The sequence below is a fragment of the Delphinus delphis genome, chromosome 2 (assembly GCF_949987515.2).
Source record: "Delphinus delphis chromosome 2, mDelDel1.2, whole genome shotgun sequence".
NCBI classification, from domain to species: domain Eukaryota; kingdom Metazoa; phylum Chordata; class Mammalia; order Artiodactyla; family Delphinidae; genus Delphinus; species Delphinus delphis.
Genome location: NC_082684.1, coordinates 127914307 through 127929506, shown reverse-complemented (window position 1 = coordinate 127929506; position 15200 = coordinate 127914307). Strand labels below are relative to the sequence as shown.

The 15200-nt window shown below is 36.9% G+C and overlaps 1 protein-coding gene across 4 annotated transcripts in view; it reads left to right on the top strand.

The window, feature by feature from the left end:
* PEAK1 (pseudopodium enriched atypical kinase 1) overlaps window positions 1-15200 on the top strand; it is a 295173-nt gene that overhangs the window by 41372 nt on the left and 238601 nt on the right. For all 4 annotated transcript variants that reach the window (XM_060005562.1, XM_060005563.1, XM_060005560.1 and 1 more), the window contains exon 2: window positions 11265-11328. The gene's annotated coding sequence lies outside the window, so the exon portion shown is untranslated. The remainder of the gene's footprint in view (window positions 1-11264; window positions 11329-15200) is intronic.

Below are 15200 nucleotides of genomic sequence, written 5' to 3'. Positions count from 1 at the left end.
TGCGGAGCACAGGCTCCGGACGCGCGGGTTCAACGGCCATGGCTTACGGGCCCAGCTTCTCTGCGGCGTGTGGGATCTTCCCGGACCGGGGCACGAACCCGTGTCCCCTGCATCGGCAGGCGGACTCTCAACCACTGTGCCACCAGGGAAGCCCGTCACCGATATTTTTTGAATATCTAGGTATCTGACATTTTAATCTGGGGTTTAGATCTTGGATTTTTCATTTGAAAACTTAAAAACGGCTTTACAGTGAAACAGCCTCATTGAAAATTTAACACCGATTATTCTGTATTTACAAAACTTTAAACTGCATTTGTTTTAACTACCTATAGCCAGTTTTGTTTTTTGTCCCTTGAAAATCCTTTAACAGAAATAATGGCACACAAATAGGCTTCTGTCATTACTGAACCTCCTATGACAATACCATACTTAATGCTGAGTAATAGTAATTAGGATGGTGCTAGGTGTAGACATTTTGCATTTTGAGTCTGAGAAGATTTTAGCTTCATCTGAGTTGCTGAGTCTTTGTTCAGTATTTCATAACAGTATCTTATACATGGGTTCCTAGTAATATAAATATTAAAGAGTGAATTGCATTTAAGAAATTCTGTAACTACTCTGTCACTTTCATTTCATAGACAGGTGAACAGTGGAGTTAATGGTGAGATAATTTTATCCAGTTTATTTTGTAAAAGTTCTGGTATAGGTGATTTTTTTCTGTAAAGGGCTAGAGAGTAAATATTTTAGGTTTTGTAGGCCATATGATCTCTGTCACAACTCATGTTGTCTCTACTCAACTCTGCCTTTGTAGAGCACAAGTAACCATAGCAAAACATAACCATATGGGTGTGACTATGTTTCAATAAAACTTTATTTATGTAGACCTATTTTAATACTCTTGAATGGATCTGGTGGAGGGTCCAGTGAAGACACTTATTTGATGAAAACAGTTGTTTGAGCTTCTGGCAAAGTTGCCTGCCAACTTATAAAGGAGTCACAATAGTGTTTATATAAAAACAAAAGCAGTGTTTTGAAATATCATGGCTACTAAGGACCAATCTCACAGGAATTCTCTTTCCAAAATGGCATAATTTTGCTCTTAGTGAATGCTTATAAAAGAGTCTTGCATAATGTATTATTAATTTGGAAGCTATTACTTGGTCAGCTACATGTGCAGGTTTTTAGTTTTATTTGTACATTTAAAAATGATAAGTGGAAAATTCAATACCATTCAAGAGAGGAGAACTACTCAATACTTAAGTAGATATTTGCCAAACACATTTTGAGTTGAGTTTCTATTTTTAACTGACATACTGACTTAAGTTTGCCAAAACCTGATTGCATTTGGAAGGAAAATGGCATTGTTGCTATTTCCTCTGCACGAGAACATCTGAAACAGGCAACTGGCAGCAGGGAAAAGTGAAGGAGAGGGCAAAAATATAATACTTTGCGAGCTTGTTTTGTGTGTGTGTGTGGGGGGGGGATGTTTGGTACTAAATTTCACATTGAGTTAGGTTGTATTTTCTTTCACTCTGATCTTTAGAGTACCTAGTTTATTTTCTACATTCTATATCCCCCTCAAGTAAATAAAGGAAATTCCATCTTATTACAATTAGAATGAGTTCAGTAACATATCTTTATTTTTGAGGTATGGTAATACATCATTTTGTTAGATTTTAACCTTCTGACTCAAGTTGACTAATATTCTTATTTGTGATCTGTATTTTAAAAAGTTTAATTCTAAGTATGTTCCCTTCAGTGAGTAGTAATTCTGTTTTAGAACAAGAGTAATGGACTTAAGGTGTGCCAAATGGCTTAGAAAACATTTTAAAATAGTAACTTTACAAGTACTACATTTTAGACCTTAATGTGTAGACAGAATAGGTTAAATAGATTAACCAAAGTCATTCTGAAAAGCAAAGTAGCACCCATATGAGTATTTTATCTTAGATTACATTTTGTGCTTTTATTAGAACCATTGATTTGGTAAAAGCTCTCAACGTAGTATTATTATAGAAACTGTTTTGAATATGGGGTTGCAATAGACTTGGGGTTTGTCACCAATTTCAGGCTATAGCTGGGTGTAGTTTTGGATGGTGTTTTGTTTGAAGCTGCTATTTGTTTGTTTTACAGTAGTGGCATTGGGGTGCCATGGAGCCCTAGTCTGAATCCCTAGTAGGAAAGTTTTTTGTTTTTTTTTTTAAACATCTTTATTGGAGTATAATTGCTTTACAGTGGTGTGTTAGTTTCTGCTTTATAATAAAGTGAATCAGTTATACATATACATATGTCCCCATATCTCTTCCCTCTTGCGTCTCCCTCCCTCCCACCCTCTCTATCCCGGTCACAAAGCACGGAGCTGATCTCCCTGTGCTATGCGGCTGCTTCCCGCTAGCTATCTATTTTACATTTGGTAGTGTATATATGTCCGTGCAACTCTCTCACTTTGTCCCAGCTTACCATCCCCCCTCCCCATATCCTCAAGTCCATTCTCTCTACGTCTGCATCTTTATTCTCATCTTGCCCCTAGGTTCTTCATGACCATTTTTTTTTTTAGATTCCATATATATGTGTTAGCATATGGTATTTGTTTTTCTCTTTCTGACTTACTTCACTCTGTATGACAGACTCTGGGTCCATCCACCTCACTACAAATAACTCAATTTCATTCCTTTTTATGGCTGAGTAATATTCCATTGTATATATGTACCACATCTTCTTTATCCATTCCTCTGTTGATGGACACTTAGGTTGCTCCAGTGTCCTGGCTATTGTAAATAGAGCTGCAATGAACATTTTGGTACCCTAGTAGGAAAGTTTTGAACAGGGTCCTGAGGAGTGTGGTTGTCAGATTTTGATGTATCCTTTAACAATTATCCTACCTAAAAAGATCAAGGGAACATGGAATTGGATGTTGCAAGTTTTAACTCTGATGTTTTTTCTGAAGGCAGATATTTCCTATTGCAGTGTGGATACCATCCTCTATTTAAAATAATGACATAAACTGGTTTGATATTTCACCTTTTTGATCATTCAGAAGCTGTTGTATGAATACATTTTCCAAGTAGATACAGAGAACGTTTTTTTTTGTTTTGTTTTGTTTTTTGTTTTTTTTTCCGTACGCGGGCCTCTCACTGCTGTGGCCTCTCCTGTTGTGGAGCAAAGGCTCTTGACGCACAGGCTCAGCGGCCATGGCTCACGGGCCTAGCCGCTCCATGGCATGTGGGATCTTCCCGGACTGGGGCACGAACCTGTGTCCCCTGCATTGGCAGGTGGACTCTCAACCACTGTGCCACCAGGGAAGCCCCAGAGAACATTTTAAGTGAAGTTTTTTTTAGCAAGATTATGAATATTCATAAAAGTTCCTTTTTTGGTCAGATTGACCCATCAAGCCTTATAATGGAAAAACTTCCATTTGTATTTAATTTCAGTTGGATTCTCTTTTAAGAAGCTAATAACCACATTCTAAATGTGCTTAAACCTGTCGAGTTAATAGGAAATATACTGAGGATTCTTAGACAGCAAACCAAAATACAAAAAGAAGGGGAAGAAACCTCAGATGTACATCATGATGGAGTAGATTGAATACTGTTATGTAGAAAGAACACAACACTGGGAACTAATGATTATTTTAGTACCTATAATGTACAAAACTAATTCACTAGTTTGGGAATTGAAATACCCTCTGAGAAGTTTGGTAGAGATGTGCATAAAGGAGGGAGCCTATTTCAGACTTGGTGTGGGTTAGGGGAGGAATGTGTTTCAGGGTCCAACAGGAGGCCTGTCAAGAAATTATTTCTAAGAGGAGCAGGAGCTCAATGTAGCCATGCCAGCAGGGGAAAAGAGTGTTCTATGAAGAAAAGTGGAATGAGCTAAGGCATGGAGGTATGAGAAGACGTTGAACACTGGGCATCTGTATTCATTCAGTAGATATGGTGATAAATGAGGAAGTGGAAAGTGGTGTGGTGAAGGATGAGGTTGAAAAGGATTGTTGGGTTTTAAATACTAAGGACCTTATTTACCAGGCTATAGCTTCAGAACTTTGCCTTGACTGTGGCAGGGAGTCCCTGAAGGAAACTTAGATTCATATCCTCTTTGATTTATTAGCTGTGTTTATTTTTTATTTTTTGTGGTATGTGGGCCTCTCACTGTTGTGGCCTCTTTCGTTGCGGAGCACAGGCTCCGGATGCGCAGGCTCAACGGCCATGGCTTATGGGCCCAGCCGCTCTGCGGCATGTGGGATCTTCCCAGACCGGGGCACGAACCTGTGTACCCTGCATCAGCAGGTGGACTCTCAACCACTGCGCCACCAGGGAAGCCCTTAGCTGTGTTTATTACTGCTCTTGCCCCACTAATGTGTTAAAACAACAACAACAAAGGAGGATGGAGTCTAGTTTGAAAGCTCTGTGATTTTTTTTTTTTGTTATTATTACATTAAGAAGTTTTAAAAAATTTTTATTATATCCAGTGGCAGAGAAAATATGAGTTATCTTAAAGCTCTGAGATTAGGAGTTTAAAGCTCTTGGCTCTGATTCTGATTTCATTACTAATTTTGGCAGAGCATCTAGTCTCTTTTAGTCTCACATCCAGGTCAGATAAAATTAGGTTCTTGGACCCTTGTTTCTGCCCTGGTCCTGTTTATGAAGATGGGGGTGGGGATGGAGGTGGGTGCTCATGGAGAAGGCAGGCAAGCAAGCTAATTTCCATCAATAATGGTTAAATGAGTACTTCTGAAATTATTCTTTCTAGGGTATTTTGGCAGAAAATGCCAGGACAGTAGGACGTTGTAATTGAGAAGGATGATTTTCTGGTGGTTGAATTTCAGGCGCTCTGTAACGTGGGTAGAAAATGAAGACCTTAAGACCTCACAAGTGAACTCTTAAAGTTCCCTTTCTTCTGTCAGACAAATTAAGAAAATAATAATTTGCATCTACCTTATTCTCAGGATGAACTGAACTTGTAATAGAAAGGTGAAAGTTGTTGGTAATGTCAGGTTCAGCTCTTCTTTACTATTCCATCAGCCATTGTCTTATTCCGAATGGACCAGTTATCATCTCATGTTGAGTTGGTCTACTTGCTTCCATTATCTCCCAGCTGCAGTCCCAGATTGTTTTGTCATGTTATTAATCTTCTTTTTTAAAAAATTGTTGTTGGAGTATAGTTGATTTACAATGTTGTGTTAGTTTCAGGTATACAGCAAAGTTACATATCTACATATATCCACTCTTTTTTAAATTCTTTCCCCATATAGGCCATTACAGAGTATTGAGTAGAGTTCCTTGTGCTATACAGTAGGTCCTTATTAGTTATCTATTTTATATGTAGTAGTGTGTATATTGTCATTCCCAATCTCCCAATTTATCCCCCGCTTACCCTAATCTTCTTAAAACACGATTTTCATTATGTTATTCCCTTAATTTAAAAATCCATACTACCATTTTAAAATTTATTTATTGGTCTTTTTGAGTTCCTTAGAATCTCTGTAATATTCTCTGTGAATGGGGAGAGGAAAGCTTGGGATGTGCTGGGGAATTGAGTCTGACCTAATAAAACAAATCGTATTATTAATTTGTATTGTCTAAATAAAACTTTTTTTCCCTTGGCAAACATCCTTCAATCTAAAGTTACCTAAGGCATAAGTCCCTCATAGAAGGTCGTGTGATTGGAGGTAGATAATCTTAGGTTGGTGAACATGGTGTTCCAGGGTTTCCAGAAACACACCTATCCATTTGCTGTTTGTAATAGTAGGGGAATGCCTGTCTTTGAGGGACAAACAATTGTTACTTAATAATTGATTTTCTCTTATCTTTTTGATATTTGAACTATGTAAAGCACCTTGCATTCTATCTGGTATAGTATATAGTTATTCAGTAGTGGTAGCTGCTGTTACTATTACTTAACCTATTCATTGTATACAGTTGCTGTTTAAATTCATATGGTTGTGCTAATAGCCAAGATAATTTACATGGTTGTTTCAAATTAGGATTAGTGAGACTTTAAAAGCATTTATTAACATTAAAATCATTATAGTATTGTTTTCTCTTCTCTTGTTTCTAATTTAATAACTACCAAAAAGAAAATTCAGGCTGGTTTTCCTCGATTTGTTCTAAATACTACATGATGCTTTTTGAGATTTTGTTACCTTCTAGAATTTTCCATTAGCAGCTATGTATGTTGATCAGCCTTGTTTTACTAAAGATTGATAATTAATGGGACAATGTGAAATTAGATAATTAAGCTTCTCTTGTAGAAAATGTTGCTATTATTCTTCCTTGCATCATGATTTTTATAATACTTAAATTTTATAACTCTCTGAAACTCCCTATAGGATGACTGAAAGATGATTTTCCTACCAGAAAGTGGCCTAGAATGATCAGTATATCACCACTTATAAGTTCAAAATTCTTATTAAAGCTCCGTATTCATCCTTCTTTCAGCTATACATCTTCTACCTTATGGATTTTTTAAAGCTTCTGTCACTACCTTAGTAGTGTTCTGAGTAGCTTGACTTTAATGTGCTGTGTATTTTACTGATGACCTTCAAAAAATTATCATGCATTTTTAAAAAAAAATAAATTTATTTATTTATTTTTGGCTGTATTGGGTCTTTGTTGCTGTGCGCGGGCTTTCTCTAGTTGTGTTAAGCGGGGGCTACTCTTCGTTGTGGTGCGCAGCCTTCTCACTGTGGTGGTTTCTCTTGTTGCGGAGCACGGGCTCTAGGCACGCGGGCTTCAGAAGTTGTGGCAGGCGGACTCAATAGTTTTGGCTTGCAGGCTCCAGAGTGCAGGCTCAGTAGTTGTGGCGCACGGGCTTAGTTGATCCACGGCATGTGGGATCTTCCCGGACCAGGGCTCGAACCCGTGTCCCCTGCATTGGCAGGCGGATTCTTAACCACTGCGCCACCAGGGAATTCCTGTCATGCATTATTGAACATTTAATTATTAAATTAGAAAGATGATAACTTAAAATCTGATTTTACATACTCAGTAAATTCCTGTGATTAGAAAATTCTCTCATGGTGTTCTATTTATAATTAATATACCAAGTAAAACTAATTAGAAGTATCTGAAACCCCTGGCAAAATCTGTAATTAGACATGTGATTCATAATTAACTGACTCTTCTTATTCTTGCCTTTTCCTCTCCATTTGAATTAATTACTTGTGTTCTTCCTTAGTGATACCTGTCTTCATGTTCAAGACACTGATTAGAGTTCAGTGATCACTGTGGTATTTTTATAGAGAGTATGGTTTTTATAAGAACTTTGTTTTTAAACTTTGCTTAATAATGTAAAAAAAAAACAAACCTTGAATCATATGCTCTATAAAGTATCACACTGAAGATTTTTGCCCACATTGTCAAATTAAGCATTTATTTTATCAGAGGCTGAAGACAAACATAGAAAATAGGCAGACTTGACCACTTTTCCTGTGTTGTACTTAAGGACCTGGATTTTTCTTGCCAGTCTGATCACTGTCTGCATAATTTTGACAGCATATCCATTGGCCTTGGGTCATTGAGTAGAGCTGGTATTAATTCATTCATTATTTTGATAAAAAAACAGTTCATTAAAGGTCTACCATATGCTAGGCTTTGGGTACAAAGAGGCAGGAATGATTTTCAGAGTATTTGTCAGTCACTACAACACAGACACCAGGCAGTCAAGATGGCCATAGCACTGGATTCAGGGTCTTGAAGGACCCCGGTATTCTTTATACTGCATCAGGCTTTGCTGCTTTTGTTGTTGAGTTGGCGTGGTGGTGGTGGTGATGGTGGGGTGGGAAGACTGGGCCATCAGCAGCAGGTACCTTAGAGCTGGTGAAGTTTGGGGCAGTGACTGTTTGCCAGACCATATTACGGAAGTATTTCAGCACAACCCTTAATGCTGTACTGGTATGTACCAGCTGAATATTAGCTCTGCCAAGAGGTGTTCAGTCCTCTGACTGTAGAGTCAGAGTTACTACCCAGTTTGAGAAGTACTTAATGAAAGTGTATAGACAGTACATAGGGGAAGGTTTGCATGAGCCTTTTGGGGGAAAACTAGTAAAGACTTCTATGGTGACTAGAAATTTGCCATAGTCAGATTTGAGGAGGAGGTTCTAACCAAGCTGAGGGGAAAATAGCATTTGCAAAGGCAAAGGAGTGTGAAAGAGCATGGTGGATTCAGACATGAACAAATAGGAGAGTTGGAAGATGAAGATGCCTTTCTCTGACCTTTGATTTTTTAAGCTGAATAAATATATATTAAGACCACATTTGTATCTTTGAAATTGCTCCATTTTTGGTAAAGAACTGCAAGACTGTTTGATATTCAGTTTCTTTAACTGTATCTAATTATTTTAGGTGTAGGGAAAGAAGGGAGAATAGGAATTTGTTACAGTTCAGGGCTATACTAAAGATTGATAGAGCAAGAGTGCAATGAGAAAACTTCTCTGCTGATTCACTGAGAGGCTTCTAATGAGCAAACACAAATTCAAACAGATTGAGGATGGTAGTTTTTTTTTTTAATGACATAAAACTGTTGCCCATGAGGCTTTTTGGCTGACATCATGAAACTAATTTTGCTTAATAACTATGGAGGCCTACAAATTCAAACGTGTGGAAAAGGAAGTAAATTACTGGCCTGTCAGATTCCTGTTGCCTATCATCTTTTATCTGAATAGCAGCTTTTGTTTCCAGACTGTCAGGAGCAAGTATGTGGACCCCTTCAATGTTGTATTTGTATATGCTTGAATAATTTAATTCAGAGCCATCTAAATATAGCAAATCTGCAACAGTGAAAACGCTTTATCTTCTTACATTTGTGTAACTTAGGGAACATGTCTATGGATATCTCTTCTCATTTCTGAGAGCTCTTGAGATATGTCAAGGATTTGTAGGGGTGTAAGTTTTGCTTTTATTGTCAGAGTTGATGACTCATACCTTTGAAATATAATGAACTCATATGGACAGCAGAATAAACATTTTCTCTGTGACTGTTCAACTCAATGAATGATTTGAAAGCACCCACTATGTGCTAGGAATTGTGTGGAATACAAAGGTGAACTACTGGCATTTTTCTGGGTATCAAATTATGTGATTTTTTTCTCTCAAGCTATATTTAGTAAAAATGACTGTCTTGATGGTGTATGTGTGTAGCATAACAACAAAGGCTACAATAAAGGCTTGAGTTACTGGTAAACAGATTATTTGCTTCAAGGAGCGTTTTGAAAATAATGGTTTAAGTTCTTTTATGGCTTCATTTTTTACAAGATTTTCAATTAATGTTACTTATTTTCTTTCTACTTCCCATTACTCTGAATAATTAGAAATGAGGAGTATTTTCTGTGAAATATATATTAAATCCCAATATTAATTCAACAAGTGTTTAGATAGCATCTACTAGGCCCTAGGTATGGAGTGAGCTGAATAGCAAAGTTTGCTATCCATAGAATAAAATTACTCAGTAGAAAGGAACCAAAATAATAAAAATGTGAAAACTTTCAGCTCTTTTGGTATGCTTAATGTTATGAAAATAACAGAGTCAGTCTTAATGCACAGAATTTACATTTGGTTTTGCAGGTATGTTGTATTTTTGTTGTTGTTCACAGAGGCTATTGGAAAACTTAAGAAGGTGTAGACTGTCTACTTTTTGAATACTGGTTACCTTAACCAGCATATTACATCTGTGTTTTTCTTTTTACTTATTTCATATTGTGGGTAGCTCAGTTACTTTAGAAATTAAGGACATTCTGTGTGCTATCACTTGGCTAGAGCCAGATCTAGGGAAACAAAAAGATGGTGAGAATCCTTGCTGTAACAAATTGCCCTTTTGTACCTTTGTTCATTCCATTTCTACTTCCTGGAATGCCCCCTTTTCTTATCAAAGTCTTTCCCAAAACCTTACCTAAACATTTCCCTTGACATTTTACTCTTTGGAATTTCTATAACATTTTGTTTGTTGCACCTTTTGGGATATTTATTTTTTACTTTTTTTGTATGTACCTGAACTATGTTTTCTTTTGAATTATAAGCTTCTTGATGGTGTCATGAATGTTGAATTGGGCCATGAACTTTTAGTTTATTTCCAGTTCTTTACAGTCATAAATGTGCTATGATATAAATCTTTGGATTTTTTATTATTTAGAACAGAGTTCTGAGAGAGAAGTTACTAGGTCAAAGGGTTTGAACTTTTTAAAGCTCTTGTGTATTGCAAAATTGCTTTCCAGAAAGACTTTACCTATTTACACTACCACAATAGGGGTATGTGCAAAGATGCCCATTATATTGTATCATTATATTACTATAATTATGTTATTATATTACATTATAATTTGTAGCTATCAGTATAGCTGTAGATTATGGTATAGTAACAATCCCCAAAATCTCAGTGGTTTAATACAACAATGTTTACTTTTTGCTGGTGCTACATGTCTAACACATATCAGCAGGGGGTCTTCTCTCTCTCTTTGGAGTCATTTAGTGAACCATCCTGATCAGAGCTCCATCTGGTTACTTCTTTCCATAATCACTGCAGCAGTGGGTAGGTCTTCCAATTGTGTACAGGTTCCTAAAGCTTATGCCTAATAATATATCATGTCTATGTACATTTTAGTGGCTAAAGCAAGTCATGTAGCCAGAACTAAGTTGAAACAGGGCAGTGAAGTGCAGTTCTACTGTGAGTCTAGGAAGGAGGAGGACTGGAACAGCACTAATAACTAACATCTTATTTAAAAAACAACTCAAATTTTATGGATGAAAGATGATATCTCAATTTGATTTCCTTTGCCAATGTAGGTGAAATTTTCATAACTTATTAGCCATTTGTTTTATTTAATCTTCCCTTTTCTTGTTTTATAAACACATGCTGTTGGTTTACTTTTATATTTCCATATTTTTGAATTCTGTCGTTTTTGTGAGGATAGGAGGTCATGGTGGTGGTATTATGGGGAGTGCAGACTTTTAGAAAATGCCTTCTGTTTTGAAAACTTGAGCAGGTGAACAAAAATTATTTTTCTTGAATTGATCCCCCTCACCCTTGTTAATATAATATATGTTTTGATAAGTTTTATATTTCAAGATTTGTCAAAATGTTTAAATAATTATAGACAATAGAAAGTCTAGCAGAATTAAGATCCTTGACATTTTACAAGCTTCTAAAGAACAACTTGAGCACAAAATTTTAGGGGGTAAACGATCAAGTTAGGGTTCTTCTCTTGAAAAAATGAAGTTCCCTACTCAGATTTAGTCATATTGACCATGTCTTTTTCCTTTTTTTCAATTCAGGTATCTGCCTAAACTGGAAGTTATGCTATAGAGATTTCTTTGTGGATTTGTCTGAAAACCTAAGGTGAGATATTTTATAAATGCATTTGCCTTTTAAGATATATTTTATAATGAGAAATAATTGTTTCTGAAAAATTTAAGGTATTAAAAATTTAATGTCTTTTCCTCTGAGAGTTTTAATAGGAGGCAAATACTATTTATTATAAAGCTACATATATAGCATGCTTACTTTTACTTTGTAGGACATTTGATTGAAACAAATGAAGCTGGTTCTAGCAATTAAAATAGTTTTGAGTGAATTTTTCCTTTGTTTTTTATACTCAAAGTTTGAAGTTCACACTGCTGTTCCCTGACACGCACTTGAGAAAGATATTGGCGTTATAATCTGATATTCTTGAAGGCAAACCTTCAAATTAGTTAAGTCATAGATTACAACAACTGGTAACTATTTTAATAGTTCAGTTATTAAGAGTTTTCTACCACTCTGTTCTCTTGGAGTTGATTATTTTCTCTAGTTCCCTCTGTTTGGGGGGGTGCTTATAAAATAAGGATATATCCTTTAGTATGTTAGTGTTTGGTTTCTATAGATAGCATTCCACTCTAAAGATCGTATCATAGCTCTTTCCCTTTTCTTACATGTCTTGGCTCAAATCTTCTTCATCTTTTAATTTTTTAAATGTAACATTATAAGTCCATCATCTGGTCTTTCCACCTTGAGTCCAGCTGCTCTCTAAGCCATTCTTGTCACACTTACGAGGGTGCTTTTTCTAAAAGATAAATGTCATCATGTTAGTCCATGACTCAGAATCCTTCAGTACCTTTACAGTGTTCAAACGATATTTTAGACTCCTGCAGAGCAGTATAATCTGCTTTATATCCATTTTTCCATCTCACTAGTGCTCTAGGAATGTTAGGAACTAAAATTTTAAGAAAACAGCTTTACTGAGAAATAATTTACATACCATGAAATTCATCCATTTATTTAAATTTGATGTAATTTATTGTATTTACAGCATTATGCAACTATCACCACAGTCTAATTCTAGAATATTTTCATCACTTCAAAGAGACATCAGAACTCATTAGCAGTCACTATCCATTCCTCTCTCTACTCAGTCCCTGGCAGCTACTAATCTACTTTCTCTCTATAGAGCTGCCTATTCTGGACATTTCATATAAATGGAATTGTACAGTATGTGGTCTTTTGTGACTTATTTCTTCAATTTAGCATAAAGTTTTCAAGGTTCATCCATGGTTCATCATGAACCAGTACTTCATTCCTTTTTATGGCTAAATAATATTATATTTTATGTGTCAGGAGTTTAGCTGAGCTTGTGAGAGAGAAGTGGGTTGGGGGGCAGGGGTAAGCACTGAGCTTCCAGGTATCAAGGTAGCTGATTAAAAACAACATTCCAAAATGAAAGTAACATTCTAGTCTTTATTCACTTACTGAGATAGTATAAGCAAGAGGCTAAACCTGAGAAAGTGCAGGCCCTCTCACTCAGGTGAATCAGTACGGGGGTGGGGGGGTTGTCTCACTGCTGAGGGAGCCCCAAACAAAAGATTCCTGCAGTTTTATGGACCCAGGGCTGGTTGGAGGGTGAGATGGAAGGACTTGGAGTGGAAAAGTACTGAGTCAGAGTAGAGAAAAAGTGTCTTTAATGTTTCCTTCCTAATGAGAAGCTCTCAGAAGAGGCACCTGAAGAAAGGCCTCAGCTGCAGGCCACATATAAAGAAACTCTGGAAGAAGGTACCTGGGCTAGGGATACAGCTGTGCTAAAGAGCATGGTCAGTCAGGGGTGCCTGGGTCCTTGACTGCAACTCTCTTCAGAGACTGCAGTGCACTGACTGTGCGCCAAGTCTGGTCAGGGGAGGGCAGATTTCCTATGTGAGGCCTGCCAGGGCCTTTGTAGTCATTTATGGTCAGGTTGGAAAAGTCACACGTCGATTTCTTGGTCAGGAGCTGGACTCTGCAATATGCATGTACCATATTTTGCTTATCTGTTCATCAGTTGGTGGACATTTAGGTTGTTTCTACATTTGGGTTATTATGAATATTTTGCTATGAACATTTGTGTATAAGTTTTTGTGTGTACATGTTTTCATTTCTCTTGGGTACATACCTAAGAGTGGAATTGCTGGGTCATTTGGTAAATCCATGTTTAACATTTTGAGGAGCTGCCACACAGTTTTCCAAAGAGACTATCTATCATTTTTCATTTCCACCAGTGATGTATGAGGATTTGTTTCTCCATATCGTCACCAACATTTGTTATTATCCTCTGCCTTTTTTTCTTTTTTTAAATTACAGCCATTCTAATGGATGTAAAGTGGTCTCATTGTGCTTTTTTTTTTTTGCCGTACGCGGGCCTCTCACTGTTGTGGCCTCTCCCGTTGCGGAGCACAGGCTCTGGATGCGCAGGCTCAGCGGCCATGGCTCATGGGCCCAGCCGCTCCGCCGCATGTGGGATCTTCCCGGACTGGGGCACGAACCCGTGTCCCCTGCATCGGCAGGTGGACTCTCAACCACTGCGCCACCAGGGAAGCCCTCATTGTGCTTTTGATTTGTATTTCCCTAGTGGCTAATGATGTTGAATACCTTTTCATGCGCTTAATGGCCATTTGTATATCTTACTTTGAGAAATGTCTATTCAAATCCTTTGCCCATTTAAAAATTAGGTTATCCTTTTATTGTAAGAGTTCTTTATATATTCTGGATACAAGTCACTTACGAACTATATGATTTGCAAATATTTTCTCCCATTCTGTGAGTTGTCTTTTCACTTTCTCAATATTGTTCTTTAAAGCACAAAAGTTTTTAATTTTATCTATGTTTCTTTTGTTGCTTATGATTTTGGTGTTTTATCTAAGAAACCATTGCCTAATCCAACGTGATGGAGATTTATTCATATTTTCTTCTAAATGTAAGTTTTATTGTTTTAGCTCTCAAATTTAGGTCTGTGATTCATTTTGAGTTAATTTTTATGTATGGAGTGAAGTAGAGGCTCAGCTTCATTCTTTTGCATTCAGATATCTAGTTGTCCTAGGCCATTGGATTATCTTGGCACCCTTAAAGAATATCAGTTGACCATAAATGTAAGGATTTATTTCTGGACTTTTAATTCGATTCCATTGATTTATACATCTTTCCTTGTGCTAGTATCACATTGTCTGATTACTGTAGTTTTGTAGGAAGTTTTGAAATCACGAAGTGTGAATTCTCCAAGTTTGTTCTTATTCAAGGTTGTTTTGACTCTTCTGGTGCTTGCATTTTCTTTCTTTCTTTTCTTTTTTAAAATATTTATTTATTTATTTTATGGCTGTGTCAGGTCTTAGTTGTGGCACGCGGGGTCTTCATTGCAGTGCACATGTGGGCTTCTCTCTAGTTGTGGTGCACAGTCTCCAGAGCGCGTGGGCTCTGTAGTTGTGGCGTGCAGGCTTAGTTGCCCCACGGCATGGGGGATCTTAGTTCCCGGACCAGGGATTGAATGGGAGTCCGTGCATTGCAAGATGGATTCTTAACCACTGGACCACCAGGGAAGTCCCCCCTTGCATTTTCATATGAATTTTAGGATCAGCTTGTCAAGTTCTACATAAAAAGATCCGTCTGGGATTTTGATAGAGACTGTGTTGATCTGTATTATGAATCTGTAAATCAGTTTGGAAACTTTACAATAGTAAGCCTTCCAATCCATGAACATTGGAGGTCTCTTCATTTATTTAGGTGTTCTTTAATTTCTTTCAATGATGTTTTATAATTTTCAATGTATGTGTTGTGCTTTTTTTGTCAAATTTATTCTTAAGTCCTTTACTCTTTTTCATAGTATTGTGAATGGCATAGTTTCTTTACTTTTGTTTTTGGATTGTTCATTGCTGGAGTGTAGAAATGTAATTGATTTTTAAATCGCGCACCCTTGCTGAACTCTTAGTTCAACT